Consider the following 21,223-nt stretch of genomic DNA (forward strand, 5'->3'; position numbering starts at 1 on the left):
TTCCGAATCAGAGTTCAGTTCAATCACGCGACGCCAGTCATTGTCAGTCAGTGGTGAAAGTGGGTGTGATTGATGCGACGAAACCGTTATTTAATAACTTTTCACTCAGTTTCCGAGAGTTTGCCGAAGTGCTAATAGTTATTGACCTGACGCTGTTACAGGTAAATTATAGAAATTTCTAATATATTATTCGATAAGTATGGTAAATGCCCAATAGGCATGGAAAGTGGAAATATTCAATATTGGATGATTTAACCTTCCGGGACTCGCATGGCCCTGGAACATTTACACAAAAGATATTTTAGTTACTAGATAAAGATTGTCGCTTCGGTTCCCTTTGTTCTGCTGTCCGAAACATGTGTGGTACATACCTGTCAAATCGTATGGATTTTCCTTCTTTGACATTTAGCTCCCCTATCCTCGCCAGCAAAAGATGTTCCGGACAGCGACGACAGCGACAATCTTTATCTAGTAACTAAAATATCTTTTATTTACACAGTCCCGCCAGTTTTGTAAACGACAATAATAATAATACTCGAGTACTTATTCAAAAGGACGTATGTGATTTTGTAAACAAAGATTCAAACGTCGATTTGTCCAATCTGATAGCACTCCTACGCAAACCATCACCACAGACAGGTTGGAGAAGCCTTCGGCTACCTGTTAGTGGTTAGAGGCCTGAATAAGAGAAACGCGGATAGAAAATATGACTCTGCCAACACTGCATTCAATCTTCTTCATCAAAGAACAACACATGAAAAGGAAGAAATGGTTTATGTAGATAAAACCTCACAATCCGCTATTTTATGTGTCCACATTACATAACAATTGAATCCAATGAACAATGGAATTTCATTTCATAATCTATCAATGACTTGCATATATTATTGCAAACTAATGTAAAATACATTCAATTTTGTTTGTTGATAAATGGCCTAAAAATCGAATTTGGCCATGTTCTGTATTTGAGCCAACATTTTGGCTGCTTGACAGGTCTGCTGCTCGTTTGGCTGCTATTTTCTGACGGTTCGATTGGCGGCACATGGCTATCCGCGTTTCTCTTATTCAGGCCTCTATTAGTGGTGTCGGTTTGCGTGGGAGAGTCATCAGATTGGACTAGGGATCCTATAATGAGAGATATGCGAAAGCGGCCATTGTAAGCCAATCGAGCATTGAGAACTGTCAAAACGTGAGCCAAATGAACGTTGTTATTGTTGCAGATTGAGATGAGGTTGAGAGGTATTGAGATAGATTTTAGGAAAAGTTTCATCGAATAAACAATTTGTTTTACTTTCGCGAGTAGAAGTAGTCTAGTTTATGTATCGTGTTTCGCCTATTTGTATTGCATTTTTATTTTAGTGATAATGCAGATTAACGATAAAGATAAAGATAATTATTTAAACACTGTTAGTGGACAAACATATTTCAAATTGTTATCAAATGCAAAGTCATATACAAGCTTCAACATTTTGCGCTGCGGTAAGTGCTACACTGAACCAAAACATAAGTCTCATAACGACTGATTCTTGATTCGCCTCGGCCCCTTAACGAACGTCATACCAATTCTGGATGATACGCATTCGATTGCTGCGGATGCCAGATGATAAAACACTAGAGGCCTGAATAAGAGAAACGCGGATAGCCATGTGCCGCCAATCGAACCGTCAGAAAATAGCAGCCAATCGAGCAGGAGACCTGTCAAGCAGCCAAAATGTTGGCTCAAATGCAGAAAATTGCCAAATTCGAGTTTAGGCCATTTATCAACAAACAAAATTGAATGTATTTTATATTAGTTTGCAATAATATATGCAAGTCATTAATAGATTATGAAATTAAATTCCATTGTTTATTGGATTCAATTGTTATGTAATGTGGACACATAAAATAGCGGATTGTGAGGTTTTATCTACATAAACCATTTCTTCCTTTTCATGTGTTGTTCTTTGATGAAGAAGATTGAATGCAGTGTTGGCAGAGTCATATTTTCTATCCGCGTTTCTCTTATTCAGGCCTCTAATAAACACCATATGCGCACAATCCAACAACCGAATGAGGTTGAGAACAAAATGTGAATAACAAACTGGATGTTTTTCGAACGGCTTTGAAATGGGAATCGAATGCCTTCAATGTAGTTTCTATTTGATTTTCATTCAAAATTATGAAGGATATGATTTTGTGAAAACTATAAACTATTGGGAAAACGCTATTTATAAATAAATAAATAAATACATTCAACGATTTTATTTCCTTTTAAGTCATTAAATATAATTGGGAAAAATAAATATATTTATGTATTTTAAGGTTTATGGAGGCCGGCAAATTTGCACAATTGCCTTAGCTGCGCGCCTTGGGAACGGGAGGGACATTTTCCAAATCCGACAGGTTGGAGGTTCACACTCCTGGCGCCTGTGTGAGTGTTTTGCTGTCGTGGTTCCCAGAATTTGCACCGAAGTTTTCTGGAAAATACACAGAATATGTAGGATTTTCGGTGAAAATTATATCAAAATATAGATAAACAACAATTATTCCTGGCATATTTCTCTAGAATGGTGAAATCATATTCAAAATCAAGAATTTACCAGCTGAGTTGTAAACATGTTCAGCCGAAAAAAAACATTCGTTTTCAGTTTATGCTGGTTATAAGAATGCCGGGATTGTCCGCACATTTAACTATTTGTCCAGGTATTCGACGAAACAGACGAGAATAATATTATTTTCCTCCTGCCTTGTACGCTTCATAAATCACTTTTACAAATGGCGCTCTCGTTTTGGCTTCGAATGGAATATGACAGATCATGGGAGCTGGAGCAGCGAAACCGTTTTCATTACGAAAGCGAATGATGATGCATCCCGAAAATGAATGAAAATCTGAAAAGGGCGGGGCCATCGCACATATCATCTGCATTCAGGATGAAAATCTTTTACTACTCAGCGCGTCGAAAGCCGTATGACAGTGCTCACCATTGTTGGGGGCAGTGAAGGTCGGGAGTGAGATGATTTTCCTTCGATATCAAAGTAGGGTGGCATACACCAACTCTTGGCACATGAAATCGAGAATATGATTTTATAAATCGACGGGAATGGCGTATCATATCTTGGAAGGAAGATGATTTGGCTCAGTGTAGAAGCGTTTGCTAACAAAAGTAACAGCGTTGCTAAATCGTCTGGAAAAGTATTTGCATATCTCTCATTATAGGATCCCTAGATTGGACTAATCGACGTTGGAATCTTTGTTTACAAAATCACATACGTCCTTTTGAATAAGTATCCAAGAATAATTATTGTGCTTTTACGGTGTTGTGTTGTACTTTTAAGGTGTTGTACTTTTTACGGAAGATTAATATCAAGTTTTGAAATATCCTCTTCACGATACATACATCATGTTTTTTTTTGTTAAAATTAACATTACAAAGTGTGACTAAATTTGCTCTACACGCAAAACTGAAAGTATACTGTTAAGTTTTATTTGTTACGATACACAATCGTTTACGAAAACCCATTAATGGGTGAAAAACCCCCATTTTCGCTAGAAGTATCTCTCCCCGTTTAATGGGTAAAAGTATAGATAGTGGAATATATAGATGAGCGAAGATAAATCCTCTGTCTCCAAACGAGCATGACGTCACGATTTCAATGGAAACGTTAAGGGCTGTGACGTCATATGCGCGTGTGCACGGGCAAAAAAATCGAATCAGCCATGCTTTCGCTCATCTATAGATTCTACTATTTATAGGTAGAAGCAGTTTATGTCAGAAAATGGGTTTTTATTCACCCATTGCAAAAGCACCGGATCTTCACAAAATGGGTAAAAATTTAGTAGCAGTTGGGTAGACCGTATTTGTGGTATTCCAGGTAATTAATAAATGAAAAAAAAAAATTTAAAGAAATAATGGTATATATTTTTATTAACGTAATTGTTGATCTCGTTGTCAATATACGTTCAGCATTCCCGTCACCAGTGCATTTTCGTTTCGGCCTAGCCATATACCACACCGTAAGTCGGTCAGGAGCCCTCCTTAGCCGTGCGGTAAGACGCAAGACCATTCTGAGGGTGGCTGGGTTCGATTCCCGGTGCCGCCGGTCTAGGCAATTTTTGGATTGGACATTCCCTGGGCATAAAAGTATCATCGTGTTAGCCTCATAATAAGAAGAAGTCGGTCCCCGACTAAGAAACTTTACTGGAAGAAAAAAAATCCTTCAATAACGGCATGTTAAAAATGAGTTTAAAAGTTTAGAAATGCTTACCCCTCAGCTTTTTGTATGACGTTCGTGTGCGTTCAACTTCTTTCGGAGCTGCTACGTTTTCCATGAACACAAAACTAGTTTTAAAATCGACGATCCGGACCTGAAAGCATTTTTTCCGCATTAAATTACTGTTGTACAACAAATTAATTGTATACAGTTACCTTACTTGTATCGTTCCGATAGTGTCGAATAGTTCCAATATTATAAACTGTTCCTATTAGTTATATTATTTTTTATTTTTGATTATTTAAGAACTGAAAGAAGCTATACTTCCACCACGATGCGCTTTGTTTTTAAACTATTTTTTCACCCATTAATGGTTATATTTTTACCCCTTTTTTAATGTATTAGGGTTTCTTCTTATGGGTATTTTTTTACCCTTTGCATTATTGAGAAATTCCCACATTTTATGACAGACAGGAATGCTATTTGAACAACCGTGTAGCCTACCAGTTACGTTACAGGACTTTTACTTCTCTTTTGTGGAGAAGTATGCTCTTTTGCGGGAGAATGGGACTACCCACAAAAGGAGTGAAATTTGATGCATAAAAGGAAATATTATACACATTTTCCTGTTTTTATGAATAAAATTCAATCATTTGTGAATAAAATATAGTCATAATTGTGCATAATATTTATTTCTTTTTGTGTGTAGTCCCATTCTCCCACGAAAAAGCGTACTTTGAAGTCATATTTGCATACTTTATATTTAAAAGAGCATACTTCAATATATATTTGTTAATATATAATATATATTTGATGACATATACAAATATAAGGGCATCTTTAGTAATGTTACTGTTATAGTTATATTTATTGCCCGAGTTATACATTTTATAACTGTCAAAGATATAAAACAAGAAATGCATCTTCAGTAGCAGTTATTGTAGATCCAGTTGAAAACCGAACAGAGCTCTCGCGACAATCGCATTTCCTCCCATTTCCGGATGTCGCAACTGCATTGCGAATAGTGCGCATCTATGCCATAGCCGTGCGCCATCATGCGCACCACTCGCGATGCAGTTGCGACATTTGGAAATGTGAGAAAATGCGATTGTTGCGAGAGCTCAGTTCGGTTTTCAACTGGATCTACAATACAAGCTGCACATGTTTTATACTGGAAAATAAAAAATAATCGTCCGGGGCCAATTCAAATATCAAACTGTTAGAGTAAAATCAGCAGTGATTCAAATCGTTCGGGGCTGTCAGTTTGAATATGAATCTGAAACATTGAATTTCCCAGCAGCTGTTCTAGATTCAGTTTTTATACCAGTCAACTGTCAAAAAAATAAAACTGGTATAACGCTCCGTTCTATTTTCTGCAGATTTGAACCACGATTGAATCACGAGATTCAAATATTTTTCAATTGTTTTGGTGTATGGATGCGTCATTTTATCGACGGATCAATCCACTTTGCAATTCCGACGCCTTTCTTGGCAGTAACATAATGATTTCAATTAATTTGAAAATTTGAAAAACATGAATAGAACACTGCTGGGGAAACCAGCGAGTTTGTTCTATTTTGCTCCAGATGCAAACTAGAATAGTGGTCGAAAATTTAGAATCAAACTGAATCACTCCTGATTTCACCCTTATGATGTCGATGAAACAGTATTTTTTGTAGCTGATGACGTAATCTTCTATTGTTTTGAACGAAATAGAACTCATGTAAATTCTGTTGCAAATTCGTGCAAAAATACAACTGTGCAGTATTCCAGTTATAAATTTCCCGACGAAACTGTTCGAATTTTTAAAACTATAACGTCTGTTGAAGATGGCATTTTTACAGTTTCAATTTCATTTCCTAACTCCCATACAATTTATAACTACTAAGGGTGAAATCAGGAGTGATTCAGTTTGATTCTAAATTTTCGACCACTATTCTAGTTTGCATCTGGAGCAAAATAGAACAAACTCGCTGGTTTCCCCAGCAGTGTTCTATTCATGTTTTTCAAATTTTCAATTAATTGAAATCATTATGTTACTGCCAAGAAATGCACCGGAATTGCAAAGTGGATTGATCCGTAGCTAAAATGACGCATCCATACACCAAAACAATTGAAAAATATTTGAATCTCGTGATTCAATCGTGGTTCAAATCTGCAGAAAATAGAACGGAGCGTTATACCAGTTTTATTTTTTTGACAGTTGACTGGTATAAAAACTGAATCTAGAACAGCTGCTGGGAAATTCAATGTTTCAGATTCATATTCAAACTGACAGCCCCGAACGATTTGAATCACTGCTGATTTTACTCTAAGGGCATCTTTAGTAATATTACAGTTATAGTTATATTTATTTCCCGAGTTTTACATTTTATAATTGTCAAAGATATAAAACAAGAAATGCATCTTCAGTAGCAGTTATAAGCTGCATATGTTTTATACTGGAAAACGAAAAAATAATCTTCCGAGGCCAATTCAAATGTCAAACTGTTATGATGTCGATGAAATAGTATTTTTTGTAGCTGATGACATCATCTTCTATTGTTTTGAACGAAATAAAACTCGAGTAAATTCTGTTGCAAATTCGTGCAAAAATACAACTGAGCAGTATTCCAGTTATAAATGTCCCGACGAAACTGTTCGAATTTTTAATTACAATCCTAAATGTAAATATTGAAAATCCTCAAAAAACATATTTCGAAAAATAAAAACTATTCTCAAACGACAGAGATTTCAAGATTTTTTGAATGGATTTGTTAATTTTGAAGATTTAAGAAACCATAACCCGTAACCCTTTTATTTCTAAAATTCGCTCGCGAAACCCAGCTTTCTTCTCGAAATACAAACACATTAGCTTTGAAACCTGCAGAGAAACGTTTAGTTTTATATGTTTCTTTGTCAAAATTGAATAAAATTGTGCGGTTAGCGACGACAATCATCTAGCCACATGTGCTATGGAATATGGGTTCGACTCCCATTCCGATAAGAAGGAAACTTGTCGTAATCTAGAAATTCTCCAATGATTCACTATGGGCGTTCCCGAATAAAAAATACAGTAGAATAACAATACAATTTATTGTAACACTACTATTAATAACATTAAATTGGCAATAGATTATATTGTAAATGAAACCATAGAAATACATTAGAATGCATTGTTATGAACCATTTACTCAAATGTAAATGAAGTTTTCACAATAGAATGTACGGGTTGTTAAGTATCGTAACTATACAAAATCTGATATTTTTCCATACATTTTTTTCGTCGCACAATAGAGTGTATGGTTAATATATTGTTGAAATATCCGAACAAAACTGTTCAAAATACAATGGATTGTATTGTATTTGTATAGCAAAACTATACGATTTTTGATTTCTCAGTTGTGACAGCTTTACAGTTCAACAATGCAATTTAAAGGGAAAAAATGCATATTTGGCGCTATGAGGCAAATATTGTTATATAGTTTATATGCAATGTAAAGAAACGTTTCAAAAGTTATCTATGTATGAATCTTATGTACGAAAACGTTTCAGAAACAATTGCAAGTATTGTTACATTGAAGAAATATGTTGATGTATTGTATCCTCAGTATTGATACAATCTGTGCAACCATCAAGAAACAGTGTATCCTATTGTATACCGTACATTGTATGGTAATTCAATTGTTTAAACTATTGAACCAATAGTACATTTTTATCCGGGTTGTGTAATGTGTAACATTCGCAAAACAGGCAATTTGCGTGTTTTGTTGTTATCCAAAAATGAGATGATAAAACAATTTGCGCACCAATTCTTGTGTTTTCGAATGGTATTGTTTTGGGTATATGGAATGAATTCAAGGAGCAGTTCCTCTCTCATAAAAAATTCTGAAGTTTAGATATCTGACTGGAATCTTGCAGTGTATCTGAGTTGAAGAATGCTTTTCGGAAACATGATGTTTTCAATACTCAATTTCTTAAAAATTCGATTTTTTTAAACATCAAGCACCCTTAAAAATGTTGGTTCCGATTTCAAGTATGAACATTTAGAAATCGTTAAAAATTTAAAAAATGTTCCATCCTGCCTCAAGTTCCTAAATCATTTCTAAAGTGAAGCCTTTGAAACATGTTGTCAGTTGTTTTATTAAAGCCTTTTTAAATTGATAGAGCTTCATTTTAAACTAGTTCATAACATGTATCGTCATTCTATTCAATTAGTTTTAACCAGGCATCGCACAGGCATATGTTTTCCGTTGAATGTTGATAAATAACGCTAATGTTTTTGTTCAACTTTAGGAAGAACATTTAATGCTAGAATGGGCAAGTTGAAAGTATAGGATAGAGATGGAAACGGTCTGGAACTGAACCCATAGCCTCCTGCGTATATAGTAAGAGCGGTACGGTAGCACACAACATATATGCATCATTGCTTTGAAATGTGGTTCATCTTCGATTTTGGAACACTAGCGAACCTACTGGTGGACGTCAAGCTTTACTGAAAAACGAGCATGAGACAGAACAGCAGCGCATGCTTTTCTGTCGTTTTCTTTCACCTTGAGTAATACGGGCCTTCTCGTTCGTCGGTTGTTTGTACTGTTGATGCACAGTGAGTTGATTTTGAAAACGGTAATTTGTTCTATGTTGTCTATCTGTTTTATGCCTTATGACCCCCAAGCCTGTGTTACTTAAGGTGAATCGCGTTGGAGTCCAATTAAAATTCTACATAGCGCTTTGAAGGGCACATAACTCGAAAAGTAAACGACAGACATAAACGGAAAGTAGTTTTTCACCTTTGCTCACTTGCAGCATACACGAAAAATGGTTTCCAGATGTGCTAACCGCCTAAATATTCACATTTGTGCGAGCAAAACCGCGAGGTGAGGGATAGTACGGCCATTGTGGCTGCCATTTTTGGACGCCGCTGTAACTTCACCTTAAGTCAGAAGTCCACTGTTTGTCATATTGACAAATATTTGTCAAGTTTATCCGGGCATCTATCAGACCGATCGACATGAATTTCAGGCTGACTTGACAAATATTTGTCATCATGACAAACAGTGTATTGAGGGCTTTAGAAAAGTGTCACTACGAAATTGGCTCATTAAGGGCCTCATTAACACATTACCATATTGTTTTCCTTTGATTTATTTAGATTATATTGGAATATATTCTATAAATTTTGATAGTAAATTTAAGTCACATGATCAGAAATACGACCGAAAAAATGTCGCGTTAAACAAGCATGGTTGTTCTACAGATGGATTTGTCGAATGAATGCAAAACTCCATTTCTTGATCATTTCTTTTCTCGATACATTCCTATCGGGAGAGATTTAAGATATGAACCGGGAAAAACCGGGGATTCGAAAATGGAATTTGAGTGGCCACCCTGGACACAACTGGGCAGTGTTGCGAGATTCAAATGTGTGTTCGGTTTAAATAAACTCACGACAATCAATTTTGACGTTGGACTTACGTCTTTCTTTACTATACTGGGTGTCATTTAGATTTTTGGAAATCGAGAGCGTTACGCTGGAGGGAAGATTTTGAACGTTACTAGCGCCTTTATGTTGCGATGGATTTTGAAGATTTATATATCAATCGACTCGGACACTCTCCAGCATTTTGCCTATTTCACTGAAACTTAAGATTATTAACGATAAGCTATTGAAAATTTCAATTGTTGTCAAAGCCAGCAAAAATTTCATATGTAACCAATCCCGTGCATTCCTAACACGGACATCAGAATGCGGTATGTCACAGGCTTTCGGGTCCGTCGGCTGATTTTCTTTGTGTATAAAAGAAGCAGTGCCTGCCGCGTGCGAGTCTTTACAATTTGTGACAGCAGCGCGTACTGACGTGCTTTTAGCTCGCGCATTTTTCGTTTCGTTCGTTCGTTCGCTGTGTTTGTTGCGAGAAAAGATAAAAATTCTAATTTTGCGGAGCAAAGAAGAAGAAGCAGACTGAGTGTCGGAAACTTCAAAATGACATGCACTGTACGAAAAGTGTTGATATTTCTTGATATTAAGAATATTCGAGAAATCTAGAATGTTTCTAAATCACATAAATATATGACAAAATGCCTCCAAAGTATCATAAAACTTGTTTAAAAACCCAGATTAATCCACCTAGCGGTGATGGTGCCTTTCTCGACCTTCGTAAAATGTGTGTGCTTGAAGAAAGATGAGCTAGTGGCTAGGAGTAAAAAAGACAAATTTCTTTGTCCGTTCTATGAAAATCAGATTATTTATGGCAAAGATATTGTAGATCCAGTTGAAAACCGAAAATCATATTTTGTCCCATTTCCGGATGTCGCAACTGCATCGCGAGTGGTGCCAGACTATGGCATTGTTGCACACTACTCGCGATGCAGTTGCAACATCCGGAAATGCGAGAAAATGCGATTTCGCGGGACCTAGGTTCGGTTTTCAGCTTGATCTACAATATGCTAATAAGAATTTCGACATTTTTGTTTCCTTTTCCAATCTTTTTGACGTACATAACCCTGTTTTATTTCACCCAGTCATATATTTTAAGGATATCACTTTTGGATGTTAGTTGAACTGAAGTTCCGACTACACAAAAAGAAAACGAAAATGTCATTCCCATCACGCGAGCGGAGGGCAATATTTGTTATGATATAAATCTCATGACCGTCTTTCTGCCAAACTCCCGTATGAAGTGGGAGAGACAGAGACATCATCTCAGTTCGTCGAGCTGAATCGATTGGTATATAACACTATGGGTCTCCAGGCCTTCTGTAAAAGTTTGGTTTTTGAGCGAACATACAGCCTTTTCGTATAAAAGGCTAAAATGGTGTTTCGGCCATAACTTCCGATCCCATAGTCCGATCTAGCCAATTTTCAATAGGAAACAATGGGACAGGATTCTGCGTCGAATGCAACTTGTTTCGTGTGAATCGATTAAGGTTAGGTGTCCGAAAAATAGGTGACATTTTTGTGATTTTTATGAAAAAAGGTATTTTGGTAATAACTTCCGATCCCATAGTCCGACCTGTCCAATTTTCAATAGGAAACAATGGGAAAGGATTTTGCGTCGAATGCAATTTGTTGCGAGCAAATCGGTTGAGAATAAATGCCTGAAAAATGAGTGACATTTCTTACGCAATATTTTCGTATGAATTTGTATTTTGGCCATAACTCTCGATCCCATAGTCCGATCTGGCCAATTTCAAATAGGAAATAATGGGACAGGATTCTGCGTCGAATGCAACTTGTTGCGAGCAAATCGGTTGAGGATAAGTGTCCGAAAATGAGTGACATTTTTACGCGATTTTTTTGTATGAATTTGTATTTTGGCCATAACTTTCGATCCCATAGTCCGATCTGGCCAATTTCAAATAGAAAACAATGGGACAGGATTCTGCGTCGAATGCAACTTGTTGCGAGCAAATCAGTTGAGGATAAGTGCCCGAAAAATGAGTGACATTTTTTACACGATTTTTTCGTATGATTTTGTGTTTTGGCCATAACTTTTGATCCCATAGTCCGATCGGGCCAATTTCAAATAGGAAATAATGGGACAGGATTCTGCGTCGAATGCAACTTGTTGCGAGCAAATCGGTTGAGGATAAGTGCCCGAAAAATGAGTGACATTTTTTACACGATTTTTTTGTATGATTTTGTGTTTTGGCCATAGTCCATAGATCCCATAGTCCGATCTGGCCAATTTCAAATAGGAAACAATGGGACAGGATTCTGCGTCGAATGCAACTTGTTGCGAGCAAATCGGTTGAGAATAAGTGCCCGAAAAATGAGTGACATTTTTTACGCGATTTTTTCAAATGAATTTGTATTTTGGCCATAACTCTCGATCCCATAGTCCGATCTGGCCAATTTCAAATAGGAAACAATGGGACAGGATTCTGCGTCGAATGCAACTTGTTGCGAGCAAATCGGTTGAGGATAAGTGCCCGAAAAATGAGTGACATTTTGTTGAGTAGTTTTGCGCACACACACACACACATACACACACACACACACACACACACACACAGACATCACCTCGATTCGTCGAACTGAGTCGATTGGTATATAACACTATGGGTCTCCGGGCCTTCTATAAAAAGTTTGTTTTTGGAGCGATCATATAGCCTTTACCGTATACTTAGTATACGAGAAAGGCAAAAATATAGCGGTATGTAACACTCGTTTAAAGTTGTATATTCCCGTTGATTTTAATAATCAACATTAACACCGAAAAAATAATCCAAAAATTTTTACCGTGCAACAAGTGATTTGACGTTTGCGGAACAGCTTTCCGACAGTCGACCGTCGCACATAGGAGTACGCAGAGTAAAAGCGTGGCCAAAACTATGTCAATCATTTTATTGTCTGTAAATGCAGTCAATATACACAGCAAAGTGTATTTTTTAGTTTTTATGATTTTTTCATTCGCAGCAGTGCAGTATGACCACTGGCGACGTCAGTTATTGTTATTTGATAAAGCTTCACTTGAGAGCCTTTGAGAACTACAACGTGCTTGCGACGAGTGGTGCCCACCTCTGGATCCGTCATTGAGTATGATCTTTCTTATGTTATTTTTCATTCTTTGATTATCATTAATTACAAAATTTTTGGTATCACTATTTTTTGGAAGCAAAACATAATTTATGTGAGCTTTGTGGCTCAAAACCATGATTATTTATCTTTTTGACTAGCTTTTTAGCAAACTTCATATTATTAAATTACAAATAAATCACGATTGCGTGAGGATGCGTGAAATGTGTTTTGTGGAGCTTTTTAAGGAAACTCCAATCTTTCCAACGCTGAAAATTTTGTTGCTTGGACGAGTTTGGAACCTAATTAAAAGTTTTATTTTGTAAAACATATTATTGTAAAAAAGGTAGGAAAAAGGTAGCAAATGATATCATGATTATGGATCACCTGAAAACGGTTTCAGATCGAATCATGCTTGAAAACGTTTTACATACTCTCATTATTGATACCTACATTGATTTTCATCTTCAAAATCACTAATAACCAAGAAAAACAAGAAAAAACGTTTTTACGCACAATTGCGATTAAACTAGCATTGAAATTATGGTGAAGTTTTGACAGTCAGCATTGCTCACAAGTAAACAATATTGTTTCAAAAATCCCTTGGCAAATTAGTATTACTATTTGAGAGTTAAAACGAAAAATAATATGGAAATATCTAAAATTTTTGTTTTTGACTTTTGGCCAGGATTTGGGCTGAAATACTCCTCAGTGCGTCGGGCCCCGGTTCGAACTTTTCAATCTTCTAGCAATACCTTCACAGCGACAGCATGCAGTCACCAGCGGTAGAACTGCCGGTGGGTCTGCGAATATGCATGAAAGAAGTGGGCGATTTTTTTTTGTCATTCTGTGCTTGATGATGGTCGCGTGCAATGGTGTCGGTTGCGATGGATGCAATCGCCCATCGCATCGCTCGGAGTTCGGTGGTGGATGAAGAAGAATAAAATTAGAGAGATTTGGTCTGCTCATTCAGGTGATGTTAAGTTGTGCTTGGTACTAAACGACATGTACATTAAAACATGGTTATACTATAACAGTTCTGGTTTCATATAAAAAAAACTCGACTTAATCCACCTACAGTGAACGCAACCCTTCTTACACTTTTGAATGGTTGTGTGTGCCCAGTGCATATTACAATTTCTATGCATATGACCTTCAATTGAGTATAAAATAACTGATATCATCATGCTTTTATCGATTTCAAAATAAAACCCAGATTAATCAACCTAGCGGTGATGGCGCCTTTCTCGCGTAAAAAGGTAATAAATGTAGCTTTTACGCTTACACCTCGATGATGTACAAGAAAGGCAAAACAGTTACACCGTCTAATGTTATGATAGAAAATTTACACTAGTAGACGACAGATGGCGCTGCCAAAAGTTTCTCGATTTTCCTATGTTCGAATTTTGACTTTCGGACAATTTCATGGTACTATGAAACTGAACGAAGAGCATACTTACGCCTAAATGCGTGCAACACGAGCATCTTTATAGTACGATGAAACGCTTAATGGGAGCAAGCCACGGATAAACTGTAAAAATATTCATAGATGCAAGGCATTTTCATAACACATTATTGTTCTATGTGACTATGTCTCATCACTATTTTAATATTATCTATTTTTTGCAATTTGCAATTATTATGAAATTCAATAGTGATCAACAGCGTTTTAGTCTCTGTCGGATGCAACTTGTTGCAAGAAAATTGGTTAAGAGTTTCTATGTGAAAATTTGGCTAATGTTTTTTATGGCATTTTGTGCACACACACACGCACACACATACACACACACACACGCACACACGGACAGACAGACATTTGTTCAGCTCATCGAGCTGAGTCGAATGGTATATAACACTATGGGTCTCCGGGACTTCTATCAAAAGTTCGAATTTGGAGTGAAATGATAGCCTTTCGGTACAACTTTGTTGTACGAGAAAGGCAAAAAGGGATATTTCTGGAAATTTAACAATTTTTAAAAATACAAAAAGACTGCAGATTTGATTTGCCGCCTTAAATGGCAATATTACAGCTTCTGTTTAAGCCCAAAAGAGTTCAAATCGGGTCATAGACGGCTGAGATATTGGTGTGACAATTCTTCATTAGTAGTCTGAAAATATGTCTCATATTCGTATTTCACAGATATCTCTGAAACCGAATTTCCAATTGCAGAAAAAAATGAATGGGTCCAATGACAAAAACATAGCTTTCGTTTAAAGATAAAATCGCACAAATCGGTCAAAGGACGACTGAGATCTTGATGGGACATATTTTACCAATGTGTGAAGTTGATACGTCTAATGCTTTATGTTCGTATTTCAGAGATATCTCCGGAACCCAATGTCTAATTGCAAAAACAAAATACAATGGGTTCAATGGCAAAGTCATAGCTTTCGTTTAAAGATAAAATCATGCAAATTGGTTTACAGACGGCTGAGATATTCATGTGACAGTATTTTGTTAGTTTTCTGAAAATGCACTTCATGTTCGTATTTCTCACATATCTCTGGAACCAAATGTCCGATTGCAAAAAAAATTGAACTCGTACAATGACAAAGTCATAGCTTTCGTTTAGTGTTAAAATCGTGCAAATCGGTCCACGGACGGCTGAGATCTTGATGTGAGATTTTTGTAACGCACACACATACGCACACACGCACACACGCACACACACACACACACATACATGTGCTCAGTTCGTCGAGCTGAGTTGATTGGTATATACGACTTGGGTCTCCGAGCCTCGGATAAAAAGTCGGTTTTTCAAGCGATCTTTATACCCTTCTTAGGGTGTAAGAAGGGTAAAAAACCCAGATTAATCCACCTAGCGGTGATGACGCCTTTCTCGATCATCATAAAATATATCACGAACAGTTAGAGAAGTCAGAACACGCAGAGGTAAGCCAGCCAAGGGCTGAAAGCCTCTTTAATAAAGATATATATAGTCAGAACAGCAATTAATTGGGATAGATCCCATTATTTCCATCATATCGTTTTTATATTTATAAAAAAAAAACAAAAAAAAGCGAATTACTATGTCTGAAACTCGATTTATGCATATGCACAACATGTGATAGATTTAGCTCAGAAAAGGTATTGGGTAACCAAACTGGTGCTGTCCCAACTAAGCTACGAAAGACCTCCGTCGTCCTTGGCAGCTTAGAGAGTACTGATGAAACCAAATTCCCAGCACCAGGCACGTAGCCGAACTCTCGCAATCCATTTTCTGAACTAACTCTCTTATATGTAATTTTTACAATGCAAACCAAGTAGGAAGAGTATTTAGTATTGTCTAGCTCCTACGTAGCTTAGTTAGGAAAGCACCTGTCTAGCGTACTGGTTTCGTGGGATAAAACCACACCGATACCTCCAATACCTTTTCCAAATTAAATCTATCACATTTTGTGCATATGCATAAATCGAGTTTCAGACATAGTAATTTAATTTCCACTCCGGGTGGCTTAATACCCGGAACATAGGCAATTAACTTTGAATGAACCAAAATAAGCGAAGTTTTCATTCTTTAAACCAAAAAATCTTGTTCTTTATACCGAACTACTGCAACTGGTTTCAATGAAGGCATTTTTCTTATAGGTTGTTATCTTGTCTTTCTTGTAATATTTGATTTATATGAATTCTCTGGTTTATGGTTCACGATTCTTTTTATACAAAACTGTATACTATAGTCGTTTCTCATTGTTCACCTGCTTCAATTTGGTAAATGGTAATAAGCTGGAAGAGATTAAAATGAGGAGGATCTTGTAGATTACTACGTAGATTTGTATAATTATGAGTATTAGGGGAACGGTTCGCCACTTCATCTCATAGCTCCTATTTCAATTTGGTTTGTTTATTATTTTTGTGATTTTTTTCAGCAGTGAGCACGCATGTTGACAAAAAGAAGCGACGAATTTGGTGCCGTATTTCTTTGTTTAGCGATGAGATGGATATATGTACAGTGAGATGGAGATCGGAACATTTCCCCTATAATACAAAATAAAAAGAAAGAAAAATAAAAGATACAAAGCTTTTGATTATAATAAGTACACAGAAAGACACATCACAATACAAAATAAACATAAGACAATTTTTTTCAGAAAATGCTGCAATGCATTGAATGTATTATTCTTATTTCATTTTATAATGCAAAAGAAAAAAAAAGTTGTTTGCTTCCTTGCTTCTCGCACCGCGTTTTTAGTTTGTTTGGAAATTAGAAAGGCAAAAAAAATAAAAGTCAGATTTCTATCACTATTCATCATGTAAATATAAAATGCCATGCGGAAAGCGAAGACGCAACCAATCGAGCCCATCTTTTGCAGATTGTGGTCCTAAAACGATTCAGAAAACCTCACAGTAAAATATTATGAAGCCACGAAAATGTGATAACAGAATGTGTACCAGATCATAATTTTCAACGATAAAACCATTGATATTTCGATTCAGTATAACTGCGAGCACGTGGCTGCTAAAACAAATCCCATTCCATTTTATGCAAACCGTGGTGCTTATTTTATTCATATAAACATTAATCAAATAGATATATTCGAATGTTCCAACTTCCAACAAAGTGGCCATGTCATTGCAATAACTTGATCTTTTCAAACATTTCGACGAGAAATACCTACTGAAAATAATTGAATCAACAGAATGCCTAACCTGTTACACATTAATCGCCTCGCTTAAAACAAGTGAAAATGGCTGAGTGGCGTACGGCATGGGCTCGCACTCTGGAGACCAAGATTCGATTCTTCTCCAGATCCATTTTTTTTCATTTTCCATCAATAATATGAACTTGAAAATTACAGTGTAAATTTGAATTAACCTATAACTTTATGATGTTTAACACGGAGGTCAATTTATTCATCATCTGTGCTAGAAAGTTCGAGTACTCATTCAATATTTTGTATGGCTAGGCTATGGATTCCATTTGAACCGTTTGTTTGAAAAACTGCATATGTAACATTTTTGGCCAAAATGAGATTTTTATATATTCTGAATTTTCGTTCAGAAATACGTAATCTGGCAAAAAATACGAAAAAAAATGTTGAGGAATATATTAAAAAATTCGTTTGTTTGCGAAACTACATATGGGCATGCACTTTGAACAGCATTTATGGAGTACTGCTTACAGTTTCCGCACTGGAAGTACCCCAGTGTTGTGAGATTTGCCAAAAACTGTTGACATGTGTCGAAGAAATCGAAATATTCGGTACCAATTTGTTTAAAAAAGTTTTTCTTGTTTTCTCGAAATCGTGCTTAATGGATATATGCAGTTTTTCAAACAAATTATTAATTTGCTTTCCTTTTCTGTTATAGAAAAAAAATCGCTAATATACAACATCAATTTCACAGTTTCAATATCGTCGTACCGTATAATGTACATTAGAGTGATTCAAATTTTGACTTTTCTGTCCCCCGATGCTCAAACGATTGCATTTGCCATTTTAATAATCCTCCTAAATTTTTAACAAGTTTGGATGTAATTTGATTGTTTGTGCACACATCATTTTATGGATATTATTGTGAAAACTGACCATAATATGTGAAAGACCGTGCCGTGAGGTGACCCATGAACTAATTAAATATAATCAACACATTGACTACACAGAATACTTATTATCAAGCTGAAAGGCAGTTGTTGTTGCGAAACGATTTGTCGTTCGGAAGCAAAGTTATGAAGAAAACAAAACATTGATATATTTTTTACGTGTTAAATTAAATTTCCCACGATTCAGTATTGCCTTAATAACTTTTCTAGCGAGCATCGAATCGTTTCGCAACAAAGACTTCTAAGACAAAGACAAAGTTTCATTGTAAAATTTCCTTTGTTGTCGATTTTCTGTTTTCATAGTAATTTTCATACAAACTTCAAACCGTGCGTGCTCCCTCAAATTACATCCAAATTGACTGAAAATGTAGGAGGATTATTAAAATAGCAAATGCAATAGTTTACGCATCGGGCGGGAAACAAGTCAAAATTTGAATCACTCTAATGTACATATGCAATGATGGTGTAGTTCAGAAATATAAGAACTTTGGATCTGAAGATCATACAATTGGTTCGAGTGTTGGAATGTGCATATTTCCATTTTGTGCGTTTATTATAAAAACTTGCAGCCCAGTTTGAACTTGTATTATGACACTTTTGGTCTACAAGCCCTACGAGAAATAAGTTTTCGTAAATAATTCCTCAGATAAAGGTGTTTTGTAATTTTAAATAAATTTTATGCACATATTTGGGGAATGCGAATAAATGCAACATTCAATCAAACTAACTGTTATTTATAATGCGAATAAATTTGTCGCTTGTAGAATTTATTTAATTTAATCGATAATAATTAATATTCATTTGTTGGCAATATTTGTGTTTTCACATGGCCGGGGTTCTGCCAAATCGCACTGAGCGTCAATAAAAAATAACCCATTTTTCTACTCAAATTTTCGATTAGTAGATTTAATTAATCACAAATCGTATGGATATCTCTCAACCTGATAACTGTGGATATCCTATAAAAAATCTAGATTGCTTTGAGAATACGTCTTATGTGCAAACGAGAGATTCTCTTTGATCACGCTCTCTTTCGCTAATATGTAGGCCAGTTTTGCATGTTTTGCTACATTTCCACTTCAGCATGATAGACAAAGCTATTGTCTTTGGATATCTGCCGAGAAATTCGAAGTAAACTTATGTATAGTTTTGTAATAATCGAAATAAGAATAGATCCATATTTAATGTACTTAAAAATTGATATTGAATGATGTCCGTTTTATTTTTGCGAACGAAGTACCACAAGTCGGTCAAAAAGCCGCTTGGTGCGATTTGGCTAAGCCCCGACCACATGTCGTTGAATTACCAATACTTTTTGCTGTATTTCTTTCAAATTTTTTTTTTTTTTTTTTTAAATTGATACATCCAAGGGGTAGACAAAACTCAGAAAAAATATTCGCCCTGCCTTACGGCGTATGAATAAAAATAATTCCATTGTGTAATCAATGACATGGTACAAATATGCGATTATGTACAAATGCAATAAAGAAATTTTCAATATAATATAATATAATATCATAATTATTATGATTTGCTTTTTTGCTAATTTCAAAAGACGAATTCGAGAACGTTTTTGTGGTAAGGTAGAGGCTGTGGAAATTTTTCTCCAAATTTCCCACAGCATACTCTACCACAAAAACGTTCTCGAATTCTTATTTTGGAATCTGCAAAAAGCAATATAGTTGTAAAAAGTATAAAGTTGTTAAATCGATTGTTTAAATTCAAAATCATTTAAAAAATTTAAAATCAAATTTTATACCATCATAACATTTTCTATCACTTTGCGCTGAATTATTTATTTATTTATTCAGACTAAGGCCGAAGTGGCCTGTGCGGTATGTAAGAGTCTTCTCCATTCGGCTCGGTCCATGGCAACACGTCGCCAGCCACGCAGTCTACGGAGGGTCCGCAAGTCATCTTCCACCTGATCGATCCACCTTGCCTGCTGCGCACCTCGCCTTCTTGTGCCCGTCGGATCGTTGTCGAGAACCATTTTCACCGGGTTATTGTCCGACATTCTGGCTACGTGCCCGGCCCACCGCAGTCGTCCGATTTTCGCGGTGTGAACGATGGATGGTTCTCCCAACAGCTGATGCAACTCGTGGTTCATTCGCCTCCTCCATGTACCGTCCGCCATCTGCACCCCACCATAGATGGTACGCAGCACTTTCCTTTCGAAAACTCCGAGTGCGCGTTGGTCCTCCACGAGCATCGTCCAGGTCTCGTGTCCGTAGAGGACTACCGGTCTAATGAGCGTTTTGTAAATGGTCAGTTTGGTACGGCGGCGAACTCTATTCGATCGAAGCGTCTTGCGGATTCAACAGTATGCACGATTTCCAGCCACTATACGCCTCCGAATTTCTCTGCTGGTATCATTTTCGGCAGTCACCAGTGAGCCCAAGTACACAAATTCTTCTACCACCTCGATTTCATCACCACCGATGCCAACTCGCGGTGGGTGGCTCACATTGTCTTCTCTTGAACCTCTTCCTATCATGTACTTCGTCTTCGACGTGTTGATGACTAGTCCGATCCGCTTGGCTTCGCTTTTCAGTCTGATGTAGGCTTCCTCCATCTTCTCAAAGTTACGTGCCATAATATCTATGTCGTCGGCGAAGCCAAATAGCTGGACGGACTTATTGAAAATTGTGCCACTCGTGTTAATCCCTGCTCTTCGTATTACCCCTTCCAAAGCGATGTTGAATAGCAGACACGAAAGACCATCACCTTGCCGTAACCCTCTGCGGGTTTCGAAGGGACTCGAGAATGCCCCTGAAACTCGAACTACGCACACCCGATCCATCGTCGCTTTGATCAACCGTGTCAGTTTATCCGGAAATCCGTTTTCGTGCATTAGCTGCCATAGCTGGTCCCGATCGATTGTATCATATGCGGCTTTGAAGTCGATGAATAGATGATGTGTGGGCACGTTGTATTCGCGGCACTTCTGCAGTACTTGGCGAATGGCGAACACCTGGTCCGTGGTGGA

General features: G+C 36.7%; 1 protein-coding gene across 2 annotated transcripts in view; it reads left to right on the forward strand.

Moving 5' to 3' along the window:
* Nucleotides 1-2: 2 nt before the first annotated feature.
* LOC134205779 (speckle-type POZ protein-like) overlaps nt 3-21,223 on the forward strand; it is a 135,781-nt gene continuing 114,560 nt past the window's right edge. The window contains exon 1 of one of the 2 annotated variants that reach the window (XM_062681364.1): nt 3-161. The gene's annotated coding sequence lies outside the window, so the exon portion shown is untranslated. The remainder of the gene's footprint in view (nt 162-21,223) is intronic. The other variant, XM_062681363.1, reaches the window with a different exon arrangement.

The sequence above is a fragment of the Armigeres subalbatus genome, chromosome 1 (genome assembly GCF_024139115.2).
Source record: "Armigeres subalbatus isolate Guangzhou_Male chromosome 1, GZ_Asu_2, whole genome shotgun sequence".
Taxonomy (NCBI): Eukaryota; Metazoa; Arthropoda; class Insecta; order Diptera; family Culicidae; genus Armigeres; species Armigeres subalbatus.